This window comes from Motacilla alba, chromosome 2, assembly GCF_015832195.1.
Source record: "Motacilla alba alba isolate MOTALB_02 chromosome 2, Motacilla_alba_V1.0_pri, whole genome shotgun sequence".
Classification (NCBI taxonomy): domain Eukaryota; kingdom Metazoa; phylum Chordata; class Aves; order Passeriformes; family Motacillidae; genus Motacilla; species Motacilla alba.
The window spans coordinates 53,344,239-53,368,390 of NC_052017.1; the positions used below are offsets into that span (position 1 = coordinate 53,344,239).

The window sequence follows — 24,152 nt, forward strand, 5'->3', positions numbered from 1 at the left end:
CAACCATAACCCAGCAACTGTTGAAGGTATCTCACTTTTTTCAAGTTATGTGATGGCTATTACAAAACACTGGGAAGAATGCTAGATACTTGCAATGGTTTATCTGTGTCACCATTGAATCAGGAACAGATGACAGAGACTCAAATCAGAAAGCTGAGAGGCTAGAAGCCCTGCATTTATTCGAACCTCTTCTTTTATACACTGGTTCACTACAGGGGGACCTGACTGGTCATTTAATCAACACATTTCACATGATTGGCTAATTAAGAAGACATCCTCTTCATGAGAAAAACAACTTGTTAAAAACACCACCTGCAGATTGTTTATCATTTGATTATCATTCTTTCTCTCCAGGTCTCTAAAGCTTCCCAGACCAATTAATGGGAAGGCTTATCTAGCTTTCTCTCTCTGACCAGACTGTCATAGCCACATAACTGGACTGATCCAAAGATGAGTGGAAAGAGCAGCAAACTCAAGCCCACCACCAAGGTTAACACAAGGTTAAAGCTTGCTTTCATAGTTCAACCAACTAAAGTTACACTGTGAGATAATTTTGCTAATATACACATTTACGTAAGAGTCTAGAATACTGTTCCTGCTTCTACAAGTTCAGGACGTGGCTGGTGCCCTCTCTCAGTCTACTGTAATCATTGAGGGCACTTAGCTTTCTGAGGCTGACAGTGCTGAAGTGCTGTAACACAAAGGGTAAGGGTCATGTCTTCTTTCATATTTAATTTGTAAACATGAAGAGCTGTAATCTAGCATATTAATAGAAGGCATTAGTTTTGTATTGATTTAAGATTATACACCATGAGAAGAGTATTAACAGTCACAGCAGACATGACAGAATAATGAACAATTACAAGTACATGCCACTAGCCTGTCAAAGCTATCCACAGTCTTGTATGGATTCAGAGGAAAGGCACACAAACAGGTACTATGGTACTACAGCTGATTTTTTTACCATGAAAGGCTGAAACAGATGAGGGGGACATCTGTGGAAGAGCCTCCCACATAAGTAATCCATAATCAAAAGTCAAGTTACATTAATGGGAGGTGCATTTGATATGGAACAAAGACACTCTTCCTAACCCCCATCCCCCCCAAACATAAGAATAAACATATAGCCTACAAGGATGAATTTTAGTAATGTAGAATCAACAGCTCAGGTTCTTAACTAGTGCTATTCCAATAACAACTCAGTGAAACATTTCAAGAACACATTTAAGTTAGTGTCACCTAAGATATACAAGATACAGCCATTTTTATCCTGTGTTTCAAGTACAAGAAAGCACATCTGGAAGCTAACTTTTGATTAATGATAAGCTAGGCTTCACTGACACTTGCACAGGGCTGCTGCTTCCAGCTGTTCTAGAAAGCAACAAGAATGGAGTTCCCTTGAAGGCACTATGCCAGAGCATGCAGCATGAGCTTCAGCTGTGCACGTTTAAAAGCAGTGCAAGAGTACTGCATTCAAAACTTGTCCACAGCATATTCAGTATCAAAAATTCAGGGGTTTTCGGTCAATCATATTTCAAAAGGGATCTCAATCACATTAGTATGTCCTTTTTGCCCCTGTACATTTACACTTCAATATAGACTATAGAAATTTTAGGAAGATTTAAATGTAAGCATGTTGACTTGGCTTGGTGAAGTAAATTGTTTGAGAAATGTCTGGAGGTGGCTTCCCAAAACATACTTGAAAAAATATAGGTTTTCCTCTAACCCAAGTATCTTTTTAACTGTTAAAAAACCCTAGTCTTCCTTTAGAAGTTCAGAATGTCAGATGTGCATTTTCTAGAAACAGCACATATTTGCATGGTCATTTTTACAGCCAGAAAGAATGACAATCAAGACCCATATTGACTAAACCTAAAACTGCACTCAGACAGTTTCACTGCTCTAGAGGCAGGAAAGTTAACTTTTGACAGAGAAATCTGGAAACAAATGGTATCTGCAAAGCAAAACAGTCATTAGGCTCATGGCAGGCTGCACCCAACAATTTTACAGAATCTATAGAAGGGATGCAGACCGCATCCCTTCTATAGGTTAGAACTTCATCCGGTAGAAGCAGCCTTGGTGTTTTGCAGGCTTCTCTTGTCACACCAAGACAAGTTCTGATGCTGATAGCTCAAGGAATTTATCCTGCTCAAACAACTACTTTTCCCTGTTAGCCAGTCATAATAGTACCATGGTGAAAACTCACATGAACACCCTTAAATTCTTTCAAGTATTAGTACAGACAGAATGAACACAGGAGCCTTGTTTGAGTAACACTCCTATGAAATTCTTGACAAGTAAAAAGTCTAAGCTTTCAAATAAAGCATTTTCAAGGCAGGCACTGCCTTCTTCCATAAGTCAGTGCCTAGGTGAATGAAGTTACAGCAAAAATGGAGTAGGAATACCACAATACATTATCCTTCACATCTCAGGCTAATAAAACAGCTTCTAACAATGAAGGATGCAGGAAACGAGTGCTCCAGCAGGTGCAAGCACGTTTACATTAAAGGCCACAGCACAAATGGTGCAAGCGCACAGGACTGAATGCAGGGCATTAAGGAGAGACACCAAGAAGCAGGTACTACCAAGTTCTCGTCTCCTCTTCACAAATACAGGCAAGCATTCTCTCTCCCCCCAGCCAGACTGCATCAATACACCAGCCAAATGGAACCTAATGAAATACAAGCATATTGGATTTTGCACTTCAAAATTTTCCTTTTATTCCTCTAAGGAACCATGCAGCTGCAGCAAATTTCTTTAGTGAAATCTGACTTGGCAAAATAAGTTACTTCATTCATTTTATGACTTTGCCATCTGTTTTACCACCTAATTAAAATGCACAAGTTTTTTCTTTTTTGTAGCATTATTGCAAGAGCATTATTTTTGTAGCCGCATTTTGTTCCAGTAATGTCTCCTGTTTATATCCTATGCAGTGCAAATTTCTCCTCCTAAAATCATAATTTTTCTGGTTTATTCAGAGAAAAACAATTTCATATGCACGACTCACTGAATGAGACTGGTTTGAAATACACAAAAACCTTTTGAATAGGTGGTTCAAGAACAAAAGTGGTTATTTACCTGACATTGCACAGTAATACAGCTGAAACACTGTTAGGTGGATCTCTTCCCATTTTGAGATGCCATTTATCCTAAAATTGTTAGATATATAATTTGACAAATTGATAGAGTTAATCTAATGGATCCAAAAGACCCAACTGGACAATGAATTGTCTTCTAGTTCAATATACACTTGCCTATCATGATACACGATAGACTTTCATGGCTATTTCATATATTATGGGCATTAAATTTGCAAAGGCTAGAAACAGAGGGCATTCTGCTCATTAAATTAATATTGCATTATTAATATTCGTGTAAATTTAACAATTTTCAGATCAAGTGCCAGTGCAAGGTGGTTTTCATCATTTCCTGCTTAAAATACTGATCACACTTTTCTTGCAGTACCACAGAAGGGATTTTTAAACTGAATGTTCACAAACTTAAAAATTGCTTCTTGCTCCTGTTTCAATTCTTACAGCTCTTACAATGCACAAAGTAACTCAGAACTGTTAAATGATTTTACAAGAATATAAGTGCATAAGTTCCAAGTTTTAACAGAACAGACTATCTAAAAAAAGTTCTTTACAAAGCAAGGCATGTTAAAATCATAGATCGATTTCAGAACACAGGAGCAAGCATAACATTAATTTCTGACTATCTAGGGAACCAAGTGAAGCAGCTATCAAAAACTTCTGATAAACAACCTAAAAATTAAGTTTTTTAATCATACTCCAAAGGCAAAGACTCTTGGAAAAGGGACCATTAAGGTGGATGGGTCTCAAGTGTGTCTCCCTTCCTATGACTTAACATGGGATGCAAAACCTAAAGGCATTCCAGCAGTGGTCAAATTCAGTTTATTTTAAAGGCCAGTCTCTCCACAGAAAAACTACTATAGAAGTCTGTCTACAGTGAAATTAAGTATCTTTATCAACATTTAACTAATTTAACTATACACATGTTGCAACGTTAAACAGTACCAAGCGTGAGCTGCTTTCCTTTCTGTACACACAACCTTTTAAATGCTTGTACAAAGTATGTGATCTAATACCTTTTCAATGTTGCATGGTTTTCTCTGGCTGAAGAAACCTTCACTACCTCTGACTTATGAAAATATTTTCTTTTCAGCTGTCACTTACAAGCTTTCAATTCAGTGGCAGTACTTGTATTAGCATCAATTCACCACAGAGTCAGAAGTTACTGACTCAGAAGAGTCAGTTACTGCTTTTCTCCTTGAGGGGTTTATTTCTTTTACCTTCATGCACATGCAGTCAGAGTCCTGCATAAAGTCTGAAAAACTTAGCATTATTAAAACCTATTCCTGTTGTTCACAGATGATACTGGAATTACATTCCTGAAAATATCTCCTTCAAACCCCAGACCATCTAACTATGCCATTCTTGACTGGGTTAGGTTTCAGTATTTTATCATATTGTATTTCATTGTTCATACTACCTTAAAAGAAATCCTAGTACTTGGCTACAAGATTCTTTCAGTTTTCCCTCAGAGAAACATACTTTTCCCCATATTTGTAAAAATACTCTTCTCTCCTAAAATTGTAGTAAAACTTATTAGAAAGATTACAATATAAAACTTCACTCCTCAAATAACAGACTGTTTTCCTCAAATTTTCCAAGCTACTCTTAAAATCATCAGACTTTAAGGCTGCTTTTACAATTCTCTTCAAAATACTACAATATGAAGAAAACCACAAACTCTGCTTGTTCTAAACATGGTCTCAGGTCTAACTCATACATCTTGCAGAGAATATTTTTGTGAGTTTACTTCATTCCTCTTTCTGCTTTGACTGCAAGAGCTATAAAATTCAAACTTCACAAGACAGAAAATACAACAGATACAGCTTAACTTTCACTTAACTTTTAGAAAAAGATGCTCTTCTACTGAAGTCCAACACGTACTATACAAAGTTACCTAAAAAGAAACCACTTTCTCATTAATATCCAATGAAAAACTTTAAAGAGGCAGGACAGTGAAGAAGTTTCTCAAAAATCAGGACCTCCTAAGGTTTCAGAATTATTCCAAACTGAAACATTTCATATCTCACTCTGGTTTTGGGGCAAAGAAGAGCCAAGAAATTCCAGCATTTCTGTGAGTGGCTGCATTATGCAGTCTTTAAATGTAATTGTAACTCTAAGCCCATCAGTAAACTAGTAACTACATGACCAAAGTTAGTGATCCACAGGGAGACAGTTGCATAGGTATACACACACAGGCCTTCCTAAAATACTTTGTGAATCAGCTACTGGCCTCTCCAACATCATTAATCTATAAATTATAACCTCTTATGCTCTCAACACAAGAAAAACCAGTTGGCAATGCCGGCCATGAGGTTTCTTAACAAAGCACAGAAGCATTTAAGATGTGGAACATATATAAGTCAAAACTGAATCTTTTCCCCTAAAAGCAGAAGCACAAGGGTAAAAAGTTGAAATCATGACTTAAGATCCAAGTTACTATCATTAATTTTTTCTACAAGTCCTTCATGTTATACTATACACTAAAACAAAATGAGTACTGATGCAAACCAAATTAATAATTCAGATGAGCAGCCTTCTTGTTTTTCATCAGTACCTTAACTTTTCATTATTTTTCTTATCACAGTCTTCATTAAATTGGGAAAAACAACCAAGTACTCCCATTCATTTTACACATCTCAGATTAGTGAGTCTCTTCCTACAGGGTACTCGGAGATGTTCCAGAATACCTGGAATTAATGATGAATGTTACCTGTAGCTATATTTTCTTCCTTACAACACTAACAATTTAATAACATTTTAGATGGCAAACTTGCTGAACTGAAAGCAGTTTCTGATATTTAGTCTAATGCATCTGCTTCTTAAATCCTGAATGACAACACTAGACTGTATAGAGAAGGAGTCCAGAGTACAGTGGTTTTTTTCTAGGTTAAGTTTCCCTGATTTATTATATACTTTACTTCTACTGAATATGAAGCCTGGAACCTCAAAGCCACCAGGTCTAATCAGCAGCAGACAAAAAGTATGCAATCTGGACCAGTAAAGAAAGATGCTTTAATAAATCAAACTCATACAGGCCCGTGCTGTATCATTGACTTCAATATCTAAACTATATCAATGCAAAATAAATTACACATTCATTTTCAAATCGGTAACAACTTCAAAAATGTAAACTTATTAAAAATCAGAGAATTCAAGTTGTGATAAAGTGCACTGAGCTACCAGTCATGACTACTGGACCAGTCACTGAAGCATTGTAATCAACTCTTAATTTGCACATAATAAATTTTGACCTTACAAAAATCAGTTTTGAGTGTGCAGTGTTATTTCTTAAAATACGAGTGTTCTGAGGATTGCAATGACGCTTATATGCATGTTACACTACACAGGTAAAATGAATTCAGGTGTTTAAGTGTACAAGAACTCTATGATTTAGAGATGTCATCCCAAAATAGCTCTTTCACACAACAGTCACTTCAGTGATTGGATTCACTGATTTTGCTTACTTTGATCTCCAAAGGTAACAGTGACAGATGGTTAATGATGAGTTGCTACCAGCCTTGTATATTTACATGACAATTTTTAATGAAACCTTGTGGGCCACTGCACCAGACATTTCCACACTCTTGCATCAAATGATGCAAACATACTATTATAGAGAAAAATACAATGCATTATACATACATACAATGCATGAACTTTACTGGTAGGAATTCAATGTATATTATAATTACTTTAACTAGAGAGCCAACATCACAAAATAAGCATCACCAATTCCACTAAAGTAACAACTGCAGAGTTACCATGCAACTAACACTACATCTCTTGTTTATTCTACCTTCTTTACATTCTTGGCTCCTCTCCGTTACAAACTGATTACAGCATAGCTTACTTTGAATTCTCTGTAGTAACTGCCCATGTCATCTAACATCTTCAACACACCTTTCTCCATTATTACCCCTCTGTGTAAAGCCTGGACACTTCAGTGTTGCCAATCTTTTGTCCCAAAAGTGCTGGGAATTTTGATAGAGACAAACTGCATCCCAAACAAAATATAACTAGTAGTTACTAAGCCCCCCCTCCAGGCAAAAACAATAAATTCTCTCACTGGTTCATTCTACGCCAGCATTACTTAATCTATACTACATTTCTTTCCAACTTGTTCCTACCTTTCAATCTCATACTGTTTTTTCTATGGGAACTTCCAAATTTTTTTTCTGCTGTAAAGAGTCCCTAAGGCTCCAGCCCATAAGCCTAACCTGATGGTTATGGTTTGCACAACTACCAAAGAGATTTAACAAGCAGCTGTAACCACTGATAAATCCTTGGGCTTTAGGTGCTGACTCTGACTCACAATAGTTAAGAAAACAGGACGAGTAGCAAAACAGGATTCAATAATCTCCTGGTCTGCAAGGTACATTTGCTATAAATCAACTCTAAGTTATTTATATCCACAATGACTATAACCAATTTCAGATTCTGCAGACAGTTTGTCTTAAAAATAACTTTTTATAACTATCCTGAGAGCTGATTTTAAGTACTGCAACAGACTAATAAAATGTAACAGTTCCTTCCCTACTAAGCAAGTTATAAAATGCAAAATATTTTGCAGAACATTTAGTGGGCATACATAATACCAACTGTTCTATTTACTTGGTTCCTCACATAAATTCTTCCTAAGGTAGAAAGGAGGCTTAACACAGTTGTCCTGTAATTGTGTGAGGCAGGCAGGCTACAATATGTTCACAAGAATGTTGTCACTAGCCTACCGAACTACTTGTTCACATAAAATAGATTTCAATTTAGATGCAAAGTAATTTCCATAGCTTGGAGCCATTAGAAGTTTACTGGAAGCTAGCTATAAACACTTTCAAGGGGGTGGGGAGTTCCCTGTCTAGAAGACATCAGCCACTAATTCCCAGGACCACTATACCCTACAGTACTCGCTAGGATGGGAAAGCAACCAAATCTTATCACAAAGTTAAAAGATTTTTCTCATACAATTATTTTTTCTTCAGTTGCAAAACTGCAGCAAAAATAATGCTGTTTGTCAGTAGGCTGAAATGCAGAGCCTAAACAACTTTTCATATAAGACACTGTATCTACAGTATCCTTTGATATTGGAGACAGCCATATATCAGTTTCTAAGATAGCAGCATCTTTTGCCTCAGCAATTATCTTCTTCCAAGTCAGATACACTTGAAATTTAACAGGAGCAAAACCACTTCTTAGATCACCATTGTTTCATGATAATCCCTCAGAAAAAGTAGATACAGGGATGTCAGTGCATAACTTAGCAACTGAGGTTAAGAACGCAAGTGCTCTTATGGGAACTAGAAGTCAGTCTGAATACAGAAGATACATGGACCACTGCAAGGTCTCCAACTACACTTATTTAACAGTCTTGTGCTCCTCCTTGGTCAACTTTATGCAGCACTGCCTTATCCTCACAGCCACATCTCTCCCTGCCCCACTTCCCCATGCCCACCCCTTCCCCTCAATAGCCTACTATTTCTATGGGTTATTTATCTAAAGAGTACGTGACCATAGGTGACAGAGCTTACAAAGAATGCACAGCTAGGACATTCCAGTTTTCACTTTCATGGCTAAAGACTCCTTAAGGTCCAAAAAAAAAAAAAAAAAAGAAAAAGACAACATTATTACAACAATGTCAAAGAACACACAACTGAAAATATTTCACCTTAGGATATCTGTAATCTTTCCCTTACTCAAATTCAAAAGAGCACTAAAAAGCAAAGACTGAGATCAAGGAATTTGCAATAGTGAGTAGTACACTCACTATCCAGCAATACAGAGTATTTAACATCACAGTTGACCTCAGTCCTTCAGTGGACTGAAGGCTTGTCTTGATATTTTTGTGCAACACTATGTCATATTCTCCTATTTCTACAGAAAATAATAAAGAGTAAACATGACTAGCACTATCAATTTCTCAAATTTCCACCATTTGGAAGCTTCCACAAAAAATGTTTGACAAACTTGTTGTGCAAGCACAGACTGAAGGATTTAAATCTACATCAGAGATTGACATATCAAACAGTTGTTCTTCACTCTATTAAGAATGCTCACAGTTTCTCAGGACTTAAATGTTGAGGTACATGCTATTAGATTAATAGGTCAGTCAAAAAGAAGTGGATTTTTAATTAAAAATCCAGTTATAATCACTACTAATTACCCTGAAAACTAACAGAAGAGCAGGATCTCCCAGTGCTGCCCCTCTCTCAGGAGCTCCTCTCTTTTCAGTTTAACTTTCAGTGGAAAAGACAAAGAACAACTAATAGGTTATGGAGAGATCTGAACATAAAACTGTATGTGAACTGAAATGCCAGCAGAGGCACATACTGCTTACTCTTGTGGAAGTGTAATGTTTTGCAGTGCAGAATGCAAGTCTCTTTCCAATAAGAACTGGAAATGCAAGCATGAAACAAAACATCAGGGTCATTTTAAGTCTGAAATAAAAACATTCTGGCAATCTTTCTGCCAGAACGGTTTGGGGATGCTACAAAACAAACACACAGATCGCTCTTCAGGTGACTCTTGGGATACCTATGGCCCACTTAACATTTTCATTTAAAGACTCAATTAAGGAGAAGGAGCTGCAGCTATTAACTTCCATTTAAAAGAAACCCAAAAGCAAACAGCAAATCACATACCTAACCAAATGGGTGAGCATCGAAAGGCTCTTTCATTCGGGGAACTTAATAGCATACTTCGTACTTCTCCCTTGTGTTACAAGCAAACGCAAGATCTAGTTACCAGTAACTACAGAAAAGCCCAGCATATGAAAGCGGGCAGCTATTAAATGTTACAGAAGCCTTGTTCTTACTCACCCTAGAAACCGCAGCGCCCACATACACGCACAGGGTCTCCGGCACCCAGCCGGGGCAGGAACCGCCGCCGCAGCCGCCCGGTCCCGCCGGGCGAGCGCCCCGACCCCCTTCCCCGCCGGCCCCGGGGCGCGGCCCCTTTGTTCGGGGTACCGCCGCGGCCGCGCCCCGCCCTCCGCAGGTACGGGCGGCGCCCGCCGCCGCCGCCCCGCAGCCCCGGCAAGCCGCACCCGCCCCCCGCCGCAACAGGCGGCCGGACCCCGTTGCGGCCCCGCCGCCCCCTCCCCGCTGTTCCCGCGCCCGGGCGGGCTGCGGCCGGAGATCGCCAAGGTCGACGCCCGTAACCTTCAGGAAAGGGCCACCAGGCCCCTGCAGGGGGTTCGGGGAGCCGCCCGCCCGTCCCCGCACTCCGGGGTGGGGCCGGCAGGCGCACACCGCCGGTCGGGGACGGCGAGGCGGCAGCCGCACCCCGACACTAATTCCCGGGCGGCGCAGAGCGGCGGGTGCGGAGCCGCCGGAAGCCCCCGCCCGCACGACAGCTTCCCCCACACCAGAGAGCTCCCCCGACGCGGGCGGAGCCGGGTCCGTGCGTTCCCCCCGGCCCGTGCCCCAGCCCCGGGGGCCTCGGTGGCGGCGGCTTCACCCCGGCCCGGCCCGGCCCGGCCCCATCTCACCTGCGGCGGTGGTGCCGGCGGCGCGCGCACCGCTGCCCGCCCGAGGAGCGCGCGGGGAGGGGCGGAGCGCGCGAGGTGAGGCCCTGGCGCCGCCCCCGCGCGCACGGCCAGCGGCGCGCGCGCGGCCCGGGGCGGAGGGCGGGTCCGGCCGTGGCGGGGCGGGGCGGGAGCGCCGCCGCAGGGGCCGCAGCGTCGTCACCGGGTGCGGCCCCGCCGTCCCCGCCCCGCGGGAGGAGCACGCTGTCAGGCGCTGAGGCGCGCAGGCGTAGTGCCGGCCAAAGCGGAGCGGGGCGGGGCGGGGTGGGGTGGGGTGGGGTGGGGTGGGGCGGCACGGCACGGCCGGGCCCGGTTCCCGGAAGGGGGCGGCTGCTCCCTTGAGGCGCGTGCGGGGCCGGGCCAGGCGGGGCGCGGCGGGGGCGGGTAACGGGCGGGCCGGCGCCGGCGCCTTCCCCGGGCGGGTCATTCCGGTGTGCAATCGTATCCCTCTTGTCCTAGCGCACCGTAACTCCGAGCATCAAACGGCAGCTGCTTTCATTTCTTTTCCTGCATCTCCTCTGTTTCAGCCGAAACTCTTAAGGGAGATAGTGAGAAAACATTGTAGCTCGATGTCTGTCCCTCCTTCTTCCCAGCTAATCCCCCATCTGGAGAATAGAGGAGGCGTGTCCTGCCATGGTAAGGAGATAAATTCCCGACATCTGTCGCTAGGTTTATAAACACAATGATTTTTCGTGGACCTTTCCTCAGGGCACAAGAGTAAGCTGAAAAAGCATTTAATATACTGAGTTTGAGGAAAACGATCACTGACAGAAGGGAACATGAAGCAGTGAACCTCTTAAGAGTTTTGGTTTTGTTATTTGGTTTGGTTTTTTTTTTTTTTTTTTTTAATAATAATGGACCACTCCGTGCATGGAGCATTTTATAGATGCCAAACAGGGAGATAGAAGCATTTCTGTGTTAATTACAATCATTCAAATAATAATAACATCAAGAGTGCCTTAATAACTGTATCTTTTACTGCTAAATTGTGGACATCAAGAGGAGCCTAGTGCAAACACAATGTGGTTTAAACTCATGATGTAAGTGATGTACTGAAACCTAAGCATAATATGCTTATATCAAAACTGACTGCTCAGTGTGTGTCTTTGTTTTTCACACTATAACCATTCACAGACAATACAAATTGTTTTGAAGCATCCCCTCCTCTACATAATTGTTTGGCTGAAGGTAGTTTCCAAGTCTGGAAATTCCAGATTTTATCACCTCAGATGAAAACTTTGACCTCGGTGTTCACCTCATGGAGCCATTGCACTTTGCTTGCAAAGCAAGTGCAGTTTAAAATTTTTGTTGTTCTCTGTGCTCTGTTTTTTGATATTTTTGACATCCTGACATTTTGACATAATTTAGCCAGTGTTTAGTCCGTATTCCTCTAGAATTTCATTTTGTTGGTCTCACATTTCAGTATGAGCTAATTTTTGCAAATTCCTGAGAGTTTGAGGAACAGATAGCAATCCAGATGCAATTAATTCTGATTAAAATATCAAAATGTGTCCATTTACTCAAAGAAATATTGGATTCTGTTAAATGGAGAGGGCAGGGAAAAAAAGGAGAAGAGGAAAGGAAAGCTAGTAACACTGAGTCAACCAAATGTCCAAAATAGAACATTTTTGATACTTCATGAATGGGAAAAGTTTTCATGGTATCTATGATTAGACTTTTCATGAGACCATGAAAAGATTGGAAGAGTCTTTGCGTGATCCTGTACAAACGATTTAGGAGTCCTCAAGAAATTCTGGCTCAACTTCTGCAGCCCTTTGAGTATCTCTGTGCTGTATTACTTTTTAATACTTATTCCAGAATGCTTCTGTTGCAAAAGACTGGATGAGTATTAGTTAAGGTCTCATTAATACTGATGTTTGCAGCCATTCAGTACTTCCTTATTCCTTCAATACTAGAACTAGTCCAAAATAACCTTTGCCCTGTAAGACATACAGTGTACTTACCCAGATGTTGGTAGCAGCTGTTTCACTCTCTGGAAATGCCCCTTTGCATAGAATGTTTGGGTTAGAAGAGACCCTAAAGATCATCTAATTCCAAACCCCCTGTCAAGGGCAAGATGACACCCACTAGACCACGTTGCTCAGAGCCCCATCTAGGCTGGTCTTCAACACTTCCAGGGATGAGGCGTCTACAGTATGTCTGGGCAACCTGTTCCAGTGCCTCACCACCCTCAAAATAAAGAATTTCTTCCTAAGATCTAATCTAAATCTAAGTTTTTAGTTTATAACCATTTCCCTCATGTCCTATCACTAATATGCCCATATGAGACATTTCTCTTTTTACCCTTTAGGTACTGGAAGGCCTCAATGAGCTCTTGCCAGAACCTTCTCTTCTCCAGGCTGAACAACCTGAGTTCTCTCAGCCTGTGTAGGAGAGATGCTTCAGTCCTCTGACCATTTTCGTGGCCTCTTCTGGACTCTCTCTGACAGGTCCACATCTTTCTTATGCTAAGGACTCCCTACCTGGACACAGCACTCTACTTTGGGTCCCATTAGGGCAGAGTAGAGGGGGACAATACCCTATCTTGATTTGCTGGCCACCCCTCTTTTAATACAGCCCAGGATACCATTTGCCTTCTGGGCTGCAAGTGAACTCTAAGTCCTTCTCAGCTCAGTTGCTCTCAACAAGTTCTTCTCCCAGTCTGGAGTCACGTCTGGCATTGCCCTGACCCAGGTGCAGCACTTTGCACCTGGATTTATTAAACTTGAGGTTCCAATGGGCTCACTTCTCAAGTTTGCCCACCTGGATATGATCTCTTTTTTCTGTTGTGCCAACTGCACCACTCAGCTGCACAGGTCTGCAGACTTGCTAGGGTGCACTCATTCCCACTGACAGTGTCATTGATAAAGGTATTAAAGAGCCCTGGTACCAAGATGGGCCCCTGAGGGACACAACTCATCACCAGCGTCCACCGGGACATAAGAGCACTTATTGCAACTGTGGCTGTGTCCATCCAGCCAATTCCTTATCCACTGAATATTCCATCCATCAAATCCATGTCTTCAATTTGGAGATAAGGATGTTATATGGGACCAGCTTACGGAAGTCTAGGTAATTGACATCTGTCAGTCTTTGTCAGCTGTTGCTGTCACTCCACCATGGAAGGCCACCAGATTGGTCAGGCATGATTGCCCTCAGTGAAGCCATATTGGCTGTCTTGGATGATCTCCTTGTATTGTATGTGCTTAACATTGTTCCATGAGTATCTGCTCCATAGTCTTCCCAGGAAGGAGAAGGTCTCTGGTATGTCCTTCCCTGGGTCATTCTTTCTCCCCTTTTTAAAAATAGGAATGATGTTTCTCTTTTTCCAGTCACTGAGCACTTCACCTGACTGCCAGGGTTTTCCAAATATGGCTTGGCAACATCATCAGTCACTTCCCTCAGGACCCTGGGATGCCTCTCATCAGGCCCCACAGACTTGTAGCTATTCAGTTTCATCAGGTGGTCTTGAACCTGCTCTTCACTTTACAGTAAAAAAAAACCAGTTTATAGTATACCTTTAATTTTTTGCTTGGATCTGTCCCCTGGCACCTTACCTAAACTAAGTGGAAAAAATGAACTCTTTAACCCAAAACTAAAATAAGTATTTCCATGAAAATGCACTGCATTAATAATTCATATTCAATTGCTAACAAGTGACCATAGTGAGAGCATGGCACATCTGGAATATTTAACGGCTTGACTCTGGCTTCTCTGTCTAAGGGAGCAACTGGTCAGAGGAGAGTAGGTATTGCAACTACTTCACTCCATAGTCTGTACAAGAACCTAGGGTCCACAGCCCAAGGCAACAAGAGGATTGAATTGCTCTCTGGTGTTCAAATGCTACAACAGGTACCTAAAACCATATAGGTAGTGTAGTAGACATTTGCAATGTGGCTATAAAGGGTGTAGGTAATGAATGGCCTTTGCTATATATTAGCATATGTGCCATTACAGCTCTGCACATAAAATTCTTGAAGGGAAAAATGATGAAGAATAATTAGGTAGAGATGTAATTAATTGTGTGCTAGTAGTACTTGCATTATGTACCTTAATACAGCTAAGAAAGCAACTGACAAATATTTCATTTATTTTAAAAAGCTAAAGATACAGTGGACATGTCAGACAAAACATGTCTGAAACTTTGGGAAAAACATTGATGTGCAACTTCAATTCCCACAGAGCAAAAAGTACTTGTTCCCTTTACTTTAGCACACATTTAGTAGCACACAATTTATATTTAAAGTATGCATAATTTAACACTAATTTTATCTTAGATTTCTGTTGACATGAATAAGTGAACCACATTCTTTGGATAACCACCTTATCATGCATAAAACATCCATTCTTCCTTCAAGTGCTCAATAAATCTTCTAGGGTGAGAGAGACTTAATTTTTCAAAGTGACAAAAGAGTAAATGAACAAAACCACTTACTGGTTCTTGAGGGCACCCTCCTATTTCAGCCCAGAATTGATTACCCTGGCATCTGCTGGGTCTGTGGGTGTGTGGGTCTTTGTGTTGTGAAGTATTGCTGAACTGAAATCAATACATGGAGGTAGGATTTCCTGGTATTATGGTTAATTTCTTCTCTTTTAGACTGCTGGCACAACTGTATTAAAATTTATTTGACAGCACTTTATTACCAGTGTGTAAGGATGCATAAAATGTATTTGTGAATTAATGGAGTTTCTAAGTAGCAGGCCAGTTGAAAAGAAATCACCCAGCCCAAATTCACGTGTTCTGAGCAGAATCACCCCCTCCCAATAAAAGGAAAGCACTAGAAGCTTTTATCCACCTTCAGTTTGTACTAGCTGTGAGAAAACATAAGGAACGAGTGAAGAATATGCTGAACAATTACTTGACTAATTATTAACATACTCATACTTCTCAAGTTTGTAACTTCATGTGCTTTTCTGTGTTTTTGTGTAAGGAATAGTCAGGTTTTAAGGACATACTACTCTTGAGGTATATAAGTGGTGTGCGTAAGGGCAGATTTGGGATGTAGCTCCCACTTTACACAACCGAGAGTGATGGCTGCCTTGAGGCAGTGGTGCATCTACTGGTTGGGGGGTGGTCAGATCTCCCTCTGAGTGTGCCTGTTTCCCTCTGAAAACTAGCAGGAAAGTCTGATATGACAAAGTTTATTTTGGTGCCTGCTGTTGGACAGTACAACTCCAGGTCTTAAATGACAGACTACTGGATTGGAATTAATATAATCTTAGTTCTACTCTGTGCTGGTTTTGGCTGGGGTAGAGTTGATTTTCTTTGCAGTAGATAGTGTAGGGCTGTGTTTGGGATTTATGCTGGAAACACTGTAGATAACACTGGGATGTTTTAGTTACTGCTGAGCAGTGCTTATACAGCCTCAAGGCCTTTTCTCACATGGTCTCACCAGGGAGGAGACCGGGGCTATACAAGAAGCTGGGAGGGGACACAGTTAGGACAGCTGGCCACAACTGTCCAAAGAGATGTACTATATCACCCATACCTTATGGTGTCATGCTCAGCAATAAAAAGTGGGAGAAGAAGAAGGAAGAGTGGGGACATTTGGAGTGATGGCATTTCTCTTCCCAAGTAACACGTGGTGGAGCTCTGAAGTTCTAGAGGTGGCCGAACACCTGCCTGCCCATGGGAAGTGGTGAATTAATTCCTTGTTTTTCTTCACTCGCAGCGCGTAGCTCTTGCTTTCCCTATCAAACTGTCTTTATCTCAACCCTCGAGCCTTCTCACCTTTTGGTTCTCCCCGCCCTCCCCTCACCCTGCTGCAGGGGAGTGAGCGAGGGGCTGCAAGATACTTACTTGCCAACTGGGCTTAAACTACAGCATACCCTCACAGTCTCGCTAATTTGCTCTGGTCTTGGCCAGTCCCTCCATTTCCCATCACAGCTTTTATCTGCCTTTTACAATTAGAGGTTAAGCTCTGTAGGCACAGTCTTTCTGAAAATTATACCAAATTTTCAGAAAGGCACAGTCTTTATGCTTTTTTGAGGACATACAGCCCGGGTAATGTTTTTGTGATGTGCACAGATAAATAAATATGCAATGCAGTGCAGATTCTGAATGCTACAAATCAACACACCGCAGAGGTTGTGTGGACATTTTGTGGACATTTGTTCCTTGCTCAGTGCAAGGACATAATCTATCAGATTCCCAGAAGCTTCACATCATCTGTGGCTGTCTCCAAACCTGTCACATGTGAATCCCTACACTTGCAAACAAATATATACACCCAAAAAGAACCATAGTGGGATGACTGTAATAAGATATTGGATAATAGGATTCTTGTATTTCCTTAGCTGTATTATCTGTCCAAATGACAATATTCTCAGTATTCTCAATATTCTCCATCTGAGCTAGTCATGGTTCTTAACACTTCCAGCTTTCTTACCAATTTCAAAAAGTTTATCCCCAAATGCATCATCCCTATAGAGAAAGTGAGGCTAAGTGACTTGAATAACAAGGAATTCATGAGTAATGATGAGTTTGCAGTCATTCATTTTGTCATTCAACAGAGCTAGGATAAATTATGTCATTCTACTAGGTGACTAGGAATCTGGAAATCTGAGAATTGAGGGTTACAGCAAAGTTCGTTCATAATACATAAGAATGGACAAAACATTTTTAAGAACATAAGGAATTAGCAAGCATCAAAAAATATAAAAGCATTAAAATGTATAATTGAATGTGTAGTGCATGTATTTATAACAAGCCTTCATTGTTTAATTAGCTTCAGTTTTAAAACATAAGATATGAAAAGCAGTGTCAAATTGTTTAACTAACATAGAATAATATCAAATGTGTACTTTATATGGAATTCCTGTTGGTGTGGCACCACTGTAATATCTTCAATTGGCATTTGTTGGTATTTTATGGTATTGCCTTTCCTGGAAAATGAGTCCTTTCCACGTGCTATTTTATTGAAATCAGTATTTGCTACTGAGCGCTTTTTTTTTAGTCTGCCTGTTATATAATCCATATCCTAATATGCATTCAATCAGAACCCTTAAGCTGAACAATTGTCTCCAAACTAAATTGGTTTAAAATAGCTAAAGTAGACCTAAACTCATCTCACTTTTCTGTTATTAAAATAACTCAAAATTTTGTATAATTTTTAGATTTTGGTGTTATCTGTAAAATTATTAAAATTATTTAATATTTTCCTTATTATGTTTATATTTTTATATTTATATTTTCTGCTTTTCCTATCCTTCTTTTTCTATTAATTCTGGTTTTCATACTTTATATGGTTTCATACTTATATCATGTTTCTTTTCATGTCTTTTGCTTGTGGTTTTCTAGTCACTTTCTTTCATTGCTAGATCACCTCTTTCTTTCATTGCTAGTTTCCTTCTTTCTTCTGTGTTGCTACAGGATGTGCTAGAAGAGAGTCAGGTAAATTGCAGTCTGGTTTCTAGTTCTGTGGCCAGCATTTTAGGAGTCACTTCTTCTCCCCGTCAATCTGCATCCCAGTCTGGAAAAACAAGATAATAAGCTGGCTCCTGTGTGGTTAGCTTTGAGGCATACTGGTGGAAAGCTCCTTTAAGCAGAATTATTGTCTTTCTGTATTACACCTCTTCTCTACCTCAGTGATCTCCTCTGTGCTCATCATTATTTTCAGCTCTTCAACTAATTCTCAGCTCCTGTTTGTCCTTCCCTCCTCCTCCATCCCCATCTTCTACCAGTAAGATTTTCAATGTAGACCTTCAGCATAGTATGGGTATTACTAATTTTGCCATTTTGTGCAGATTATGTGCCAGTTACATTCACTTTATCTCTCTCTTCAGGGAGAGCTGTGGCAGCTCTCAAGTGATTGGTTCCATTGATTTCATGCTGACTGATGTCAGTAAAGAACATGAATGATGGTACAACACCTGATTTTAGTTATAAAAATGATCACAAGACTCTTAGGAATATAAGAGATGTAGAAAAAGCAACAAATGTTTAGTTATGAATTGCAATTGTAGTGTCCTATGAGACCCTGTAAAGGGCAAATGCACACACGTGAAGGCAGCCCTCACATGTTCTTTCATGAGGTTATTTAAATTGTGGTCACATGGATCTAGGGCTTTTGGGAAAAGATTTAGACAATAACTACTTGGAGATTATAATGCTAATGTCAAGCAGAAATCAAATGTTAGCCATATCTTGACTATGAGGAAAAGACATGCCCTGTCTGTGTCAATGTGTTTCTACATCCACAGTAATTTGCTATGAACCTATTTTTCTGATGTTTGTCTATACAGCCTTTGGCTTTGAAGAATTTTAATCACTTTCTGTGAAGAAGCAGGAAACAGTCAAATCCTGCCAGTGTTAAGTGTCTCAGACTGAGTGCCAGAAGTGCTGTTCAGTAAGTCGTGAAGTAAAACTGGCTCAGTCTATATGGCTGTAGTGAAAGAAAATGCAGCCACCAACATTCTGATGTTACTCTCAGGAGCTAAATATTCACACTGTATAACTGTGGAGAGGATGCAGGGACTGAATGAAAGATGACAAAGCATACTGCAGTTTTTATGGGTTGTAAAGCCATAAACTGTAAACCATATCAGACTAAACTATAGGTCATAAAAGTTGAGCAGCACTTCCATCCTGCCTTAGATGGGAGAGCACCTAGGATAGATAAAAGAATTGTTTGAATGCTCATAATTTTTTGTAAACACTGATTCATGTTCCCGTTATATGACCATTTTATAGGTATCACTACTGATCATTCTAAAATCCCATGGCGCTTTGTGAAAGAACACAGTTTTAGCTCTGACCTCATAATTACAGCAACATCTCTTACACATCATGCAGTTCTAACTGGAACCACTGGTTTTCACCGAGTGCCCAAGGCCCCGATTCTGTATTTAGACTTACTCTGGGCTGTTATGTAGCTGCTGTTTTCTCTGGTCAGTAGTTCAGCTGAGGGCTTCTGGAAAGATTCAATTCCAATAAAGTGCTGGATGCAGGCCAGTGAAGATATGTGGCTGGTGATTTGATTTAATGCTTTAAATGAAAAAGAATCAAGATTGGATATAGGAATAATAGAAAAAAAGCAACCCCCAGTGTGCCAAAAGAAACCAGAAACAAAAAATCCCACCAATATTGCACTGATTATGGAATATTTGGAATATTTTCTGAAATGATGTCACTAAAATGTATCAACAGTAAGCCAAGGTTTCTTATGTTCTATAATAAATCAAGAGTATCTTCACTGAAAAAAATAATTTAATTAATGCGAGAATATGAATGAGCAATATGTTGATTCTTTCTCAGAAAAATTACCATTCAATGAAATGGAAAAATCACCAGAAATGTTTGAACTATGAAATTACAAAATGCCATTTTCATATGAATCCCAATGTGCCCAGACCATGCATTGAGAAGCATATTACAGAGTCAGGAATTTAGCAAGATGCAGACAACCATGACAAAAACCAACCAAGTAGTAATAATAATAAATTTCTCAAAAGGTGCCTGAAGAAACATACCTGTTTTACCCTTTACATTATTTGCAATTATTTGAGAGCAAAAGAGGATTTAATCTGGGGACAACTTGTTAAGTAACTGTGCACAGGAAAGATTCTTTCAGCAGCAGTTTTTGATGAACAGTCAAAGAGAGAGTAATCCAGAGCAGGTGGACATGTAGGATTCATGCGGTAATTCGGATTATTTTCTATACTCACGATAATGCGTGTCTAGTTGTTGGTTTGTTTTTTTTTTTTTTATTCCACGAACTGACCCAGTTAAACATTTGTGTATTTAATATGCCTGAGAAACTATAATTAGACCATTTTTAATTATTCATCACTCTTAACTCTTCTCTCGAGTGCAGTAATTCAATACAACACTTCTGAATACTGGAACAGCACCTTGTTGTGAGGAACTTTCTGACAATACTTAAGCTTCTGTTTCTCATATATGATTTTTTCCAATCCTGCAATTTTATATGAAGACTAATAATTGTCTTGGAATATTTGTCTTGTTATGAAAATCTGGCACTATTTCTATCCTGGAAAAATGATACAAATTCATTTACCTAAATACATATATTTGAGCACAATGGAAAAGGGTTTTTTTATTTAAAAGTTAAAGTGTATTTTAGGCTTATCAGCCATACTGTACTGTGAGTAATTAAACTTGAAGTCCTCTGTTTATTTGCAGAACAGCTATTATTTGCAGATCAGGTGAGCCGTGGCATGTTTCCTTCTGTTATTCTGGAAGTGTTCTCTTCAAGATAGTCAGCAAATAATTTCCTTTTCTGCTCATTCAGGACATGTCAAACCAGTGGAGTTAGTATCAAGATCACAGAGACTCCAAAGAGCTCTGCACAAACATTTACGAAAAATGCCACAAAAATATTAAGCAAGTACCAAGCTGTGGTATGTCATATTTGCACATACCCATTCCTGTGATCTGGACTGAAGCAACCTACTTTATATTGGCCATAGTACATGTTCTTGCTCAGCAGAAAACATTTCAATAGATTGTTCAAACAAACCTAAGCTAAAATGGCTACCTAGAAATGTTGAAAACATGTTTTTAAATTCATGCACAAATTAACAGGTAAAGCTCATTATTATAGCTATGATTATACCTGTGTTCACTGCTAATGTCCAGTTAAAAAGTAAATTAGTATTTAATACCATACACCAAAGGAATAATTTTACAGAAGTGTGGTTTACCACAAGTGTGGAATTACATTATCAATTTACTTCATCACATTTCACCTCCTTAGTAAAAGCTGAAGTGCAAATATATTTAACTCACTCAGCTACATTGACTTTCTCTAATTAGTATGCTTGACACCTGTCTGGAGACAAATACCACTTTTTGACATATACTCCTCCAGGAATTCCGAGGCTCATGCTTATTTTTTTCCTGTAATCCCAGTGAGGCAAATAAACTACTTAGTTTCTACTCAGGTTTCTACATACAAGTCAAAAATACTCTATTTTATGTGGTATGAGACTATTTCAAGCACTGCAGCATGACCAATAATAGCTGGAAGCAGAAGGTCTGCTGTACGGTATCCTGAAACAGTGCCACCCAGGGGTTATGTAGGAGATAGGCTCTTCTTGCTGTAGACCTTCACATTCCCAAGTAACCACATTTTGAGCTAGTGCCTGTACAAAGGTCCAGGATTAATCCTTGAACCTCACACTGCCATTGTGCACTGATTCCTATGTACAAGCAGACTGCAACCTGAGATGGCCACAAAATATACAAATTTTTGTACAAATACAATGCAAACATTATTGATACTTTTTTTTTAACTCCACTAAAAAGCAAGATGAACAACCCCTATTTGGAGTGCTTTTCTGTTTTGCTGAGTGATTGTTACTATCATACCTCCCCCTGCCTTTGTCCCCCAGTTAAATTCAGTCTCTGAGAATACTACACCTTCTGAAAAGATGGGGATACGCATTATGCTTTAGATGTGGAAGAACATGGCTAATGGGGTACCTCTTGTAAAAATTAGCAGAGGTGATGTTGCTGTGCTTATCAAGCCCCAAATTCAAACACAAACCCCTGAGGGCCAGTTTTTTGAAGGAGCAAGACTTTTGCCTTGCACAGCACCTATGGATGTTGTGTTGCAGCTGCTACAAATAGGAGCCTTGGTTTCTTGCAGTGTGAATGGAGATACAGGGTGGGCTGCAGTCCTTCTATCAGCATGAAGGCATGGGCGAGTGGGGGCATGTTCCCAGCGAGTGTGCTTGCAAGAGTTGGTTGGGGTCCACTGCTGCTTCTTCTTCCAGCTGGCTGAAGTGGCCTGATTTATAGAGAACTGTGGTTGCTGCTCTGTCATTCTCCCTGCAGGAGGAAGAAGCTGCCAGTCCCTTCTCACTATCCCTCCTTGGTGTATGCAAAAGGACATCCCTCTCCTAGTCCATCTTTCTTTCCCCATGTAGTACCTCTGGCTCAAAGGGGCTAGATCTCTGCAGCTGTTGTGCCCACTAAGTCAAAGAAGCCCTTTGTAATATTTCTACTGGTTCTGGGGCAGAGCAAAGTGGGTGGCATGTTGCAGAACTCAATTTCCTCTTATTAATAACATTGGAGTCTTCCTACCTGTCTCAGACTGATGTGTTAGGACATTCACTCCTGTTTTTCTCCTGATCGAGGTAATGGTTATGGAAGTATCACATCTCAGCAAAAAACTTTCTTCGTACATCTGGATTCTGTGTAAGGCCAGAAAGAATAGTTATAGGGAGATAGATGGACTGAATATATTCCTTCTCCCAGCACCATTCTCATTCCTTGCCATCCCCAAAGACAAACAAAAAAAAAAAGGTGCACCTCTTCTTTTATCCTCTGCAAAAGCACAGGATAATTTGGGTTGGAAGGGACCCTTAAAGAGCATCTACTCCAATCCTCCTACAATAAGCAGGGACATCTTCAACTAGAGCAGGTTGTTCAGAGCCCTGTCCAACCTGACCTTTAATGTTTGCAGGCAAGGGGGCATGCACCACTTCTTTGAGCAACTTGTTCCAATGTCTTAAGACCCTCATCATAAAAAATTATCTCTAATTTTTTATCTCTAATTAAAGTGAGCTTTAATGAGCTCTAGGTGGGTGTATCTAGATATCTCAAGTCTGTGGCCAAGCTTTGGTATTTATAAAGAATACACATAAGAAATTTGGCATAGGTAAAGAAAGCCTAATTGTTTAACAAACTGAAGATTTGGCTGCATATCTGTATTTAATATTGAGAATACTTGCCTATACAAATCTCCCCCTGCTCTTTTTATATCAAAGTCTTATAAAAATTAAGTGTTTGTATGTGCAAAATTCAAATAAAACATTTTTTATTCCTCCTTTGAAGCATAACATCTATGACCTTAGCAAGGTTTTACATTTGTCCTCCTCCAGCATTTCTGGTTGCCATTATATTTAGAACATTTTGACATGTTTTTCAGGTGTTGTGACAGCTATTTCTACAAATGCTTTAATGGAACAGTTGCATTTAAAATACCAACAAAGGCCATGGACTGAAACTCTGAAACTTGTTTATTTTTGCATGGTAAGAATCACAGGTTAGGTGAGAGAAGGATATATGGTATAAGAGTATGTTTCCAAAGTAGTTAAAAAATTGCTTTACTTTCAAAAACATGCAAAACCAACCAACCAAAAAACCCCATGCAATCCAAAATCAACCAAAAGATAATCCCCAGAAAAAAAACTGGTGCCTAGTATAGCCTGGCTCCCCATTATTCTTAGGACAATGGGTTATAAAGTTTCCTGCCTAATTTTAACACTTTAGGGGTTGTTTCTTGCATTGTTTTAACTTGTTCTTTAAACATTGTTTTAACATTGTTTTAACTTTTCAGGAGTTAGTACTGATTGTCTACCAGTTGAGGTTACATTCATTATCATTACCATATTCATAGTATGTAAAGACAATTTATTGCTTATAGGACTGGGAAGAAATATTGTATTTTAGAAACTGGTCTGAAATCTGCTATCTAGATTTTCTGCTGCTGTGATATATTATTCCATGCTTCCTGCCCTTGCAGTAGCTAATTTAAGAATGATTGTCGTAAAGAGCAGATTAGTACAACTGC

At 40.1% G+C, this 24,152-nt stretch overlaps 1 protein-coding gene and 1 long non-coding RNA gene across 4 annotated transcripts in view; both read right to left on the reverse strand.

Annotated features, from left to right (window-relative positions):
- The window catches only part of RALA (RAS like proto-oncogene A), a 29,887-nt gene extending 19,196 nt beyond the window's left edge, over nt 1-10,691 (reverse strand). The window contains exon 1 of one of the 3 annotated variants that reach the window (XM_038128313.1): nt 10,576-10,691. The gene's annotated coding sequence lies outside the window, so the exon portion shown is untranslated. Of the gene's footprint in view, nt 1-2,585; nt 2,661-9,904; nt 9,926-10,575 lie in introns of those variants that run through there. The other 2 variants (XM_038128315.1, XM_038128314.1) reach the window with 2 other exon arrangements.
- Nucleotides 10,692-17,795: 7,104 nt separating this feature from the next.
- LOC119697784 lies at nt 17,796-22,770 on the reverse strand. Its single transcript, XR_005255939.1, has 3 exons — nt 22,661-22,770; nt 19,469-19,597; nt 17,796-18,083 (listed from the first exon to the last, which is right to left on the reverse strand). It is a non-coding gene; the product is annotated as an uncharacterized LOC119697784 (long non-coding RNA).
- Nucleotides 22,771-24,152: the final 1,382 nt, after the last annotated feature.